Source organism: Arachis ipaensis, chromosome B08 (assembly GCF_000816755.2).
Source record: "Arachis ipaensis cultivar K30076 chromosome B08, Araip1.1, whole genome shotgun sequence".
NCBI classification, from domain to species: Eukaryota; Viridiplantae; Streptophyta; class Magnoliopsida; order Fabales; family Fabaceae; genus Arachis; species Arachis ipaensis.
Window position 1 is genome coordinate 127648086 of NC_029792.2, and position 2395 is coordinate 127650480.

The window sequence follows — 2395 nt, forward strand, 5'->3', positions numbered from 1 at the left end:
CACGGCATGAGTCTCTAAACCCCATGGTTGGGGGTGAGGAGCTCTGCTGTGTCTTGATGGATTAATGCAATTACTACTGTTTCTCATTCAATCATGCTTGCTTCCATTCTAAGATAATACTTGTTCTTAACCCGGATGAATGTGATGATCCGTGACAATCATCATCATTCTCAACTATGAACGTGTGCTTGACAACCACCTCCGTTCTACCTTAGATTAAGTAGTTATCTCTTGGATTCTTTAACCGGAATCTTCGTGGTATAAGCTAGAACTGATGGCGGCATTCAAGAGAATCCGGAAGGTCTAAACCTTGTCTGTGGTATTCCGAGTAAGATTCAATGATTGGATGACTGTGACGAGCTCCAAACTCGTGAAGGCGGGGCGTTAGTGACAGACGCAAAAGAATCACTGGATTCTATTCCGGCCTGATTGAGAACCGACAGATGAATTCCGCTATGCTGTGACAGAGCATATGCAATCGCTTTCACTGAGAGGATGGGAGGTAGCCATTGACAACGGTGAAACCCTGCATACAGCTTGCCATGGAAGGAGACTTGCGTGTTTGAAGAAGAAGACAGTAGGAAAGCAGAGATTCAGAAGATGGAGCATCTCCAAACCTCAACCTATTCTCCATTACTGCAAAACAAGTAATCATTTCATGTTCTTTTGCTTTTCACAATCAATCCTGATAATTTCTGATATCCTGACTAAGATTTACAAGATAACCATAGCTTGCTTCAAGCCGACAATCTCCGTGGGATCGACCCTTGCTCACGCAAGGTATTACTTGGACGACCCAGTGCACTTGCTGGTTAGTTGTGCGAGGTTGCAAAAGTGTGATTGCAATTTCGTGCACCAAGTTTTTGGCGCCGTTGCCGGGGATTGTTCGAGTTTGGACAACTGACGGCTTATCTTGTTGCTTAGATTAGGACTGTTTTATTTTTGTTGGTTTAGAGTCTTTTAGTTGAGTCTAGTTTCATATTTTAAGTTTGGTGTCAATTGCATGCTTTTGTTTTTCTTTTAATTTTCGAATTTGCATGTTTTTAGTCCCTTTTTGATTCATAAAAATTCTAAGTTTGGTGTCCTCTTAGTGTTTTTCCCTTAAAGATTTTCGAAAAAATTAGTGTTTGATTTTCTAAAATTTTAAGTTTGGTGTCTTTTTGTGTTTTTCTCTTTCCTCTTTTCAAAAATCAAATCTTTTTCATAAAAATTTTTCAATCATATCTTTTTAATTGCTAATCTCAAAATCTTTTTAATTAACTAATTGACTCAGTTCTCAATTTGCTTTGATCTTGCTTTCTTTTTAATTTTCGAATTTTTTTTTATTTTAATTTCCTTTTGTTTTATTTTATTTTTCGGTTAATTCAAAAAAAATAATAAAAAAAATAAAAAAAAAACTTTACTTGTGAATCCATATCATATTCCCTTTCTCCATCATGGACCTAAGTGGAATTGAACAGTCCAGAAGGACTCTGGGGTCATATGCTAACCCCATTACAGCTGCATATGGGAGTAGCATATGTACACCTCCCATCAAAGCAAGCAGCTTTGAGCTAAATCCTCAACTCATTATCATAGTGCAGCAAAATTGCCAGTATTCCGGTCTTCCACAGGAAGAACCTACTGAGTTTCTGGCAGAGTTTTTACAAATTGCTGACACAGTACATGATAAAGAGGTAGATCAGGATGTCTACAGGCTATTACTGTTTCCATTTGCTGTAAAAGATCAAGCTAAAAGGTGGTTGAATAACCAACCTACAGCAAGCATAAAGACATGGAAACAGTTATCAGACAAATTCCTGAATCACTTTTACCCTCCAAAGAGGATGACACAGCTAAGGCTGGACATCCAAGGCTTTAAACAAGAGGATAATGAATCCCTTTATAATGCCTGGGAGAGGTTTAGAGGTATGCTAAGGAAATGTCCCTCTGAAATGTTTTCAGAGTGGGTACAGTTAGACATCTTCTACTATGGGCTTACAGAAAAAGCTCAGATGTCTTTAGACCACTCAGCTGGTGGATCTATGCACATGAGGAAGACAATTGAAGAAGCTCAAGAGCTTATAGACACTGTTGCTAGAAATCAATATTTGTACTCTAGCAATGAGTTCTCTTCAAAAGAGGAAGTCATGGCAGTAGCCACTGATCCTAATCTTCAAGAACAGATGATTGAGCTTAATCAACAATTGCTCCTGATGACAGAACAGTTAGCAGAATTTAAAGAGATGCTCATTGAAACTAAAGTTGCTAACAAGAACATGGAACTGCAGTTGAATCAAGCAAAACAGCAGATATCTAAACAGATAACAGAAGAATGTCAAGCAGTTAAATTAAGGAGTGGGAAGACACTGAATAACACTGCTCAAAGTAGCAAAAAGTCAGTAAAGGAACAATT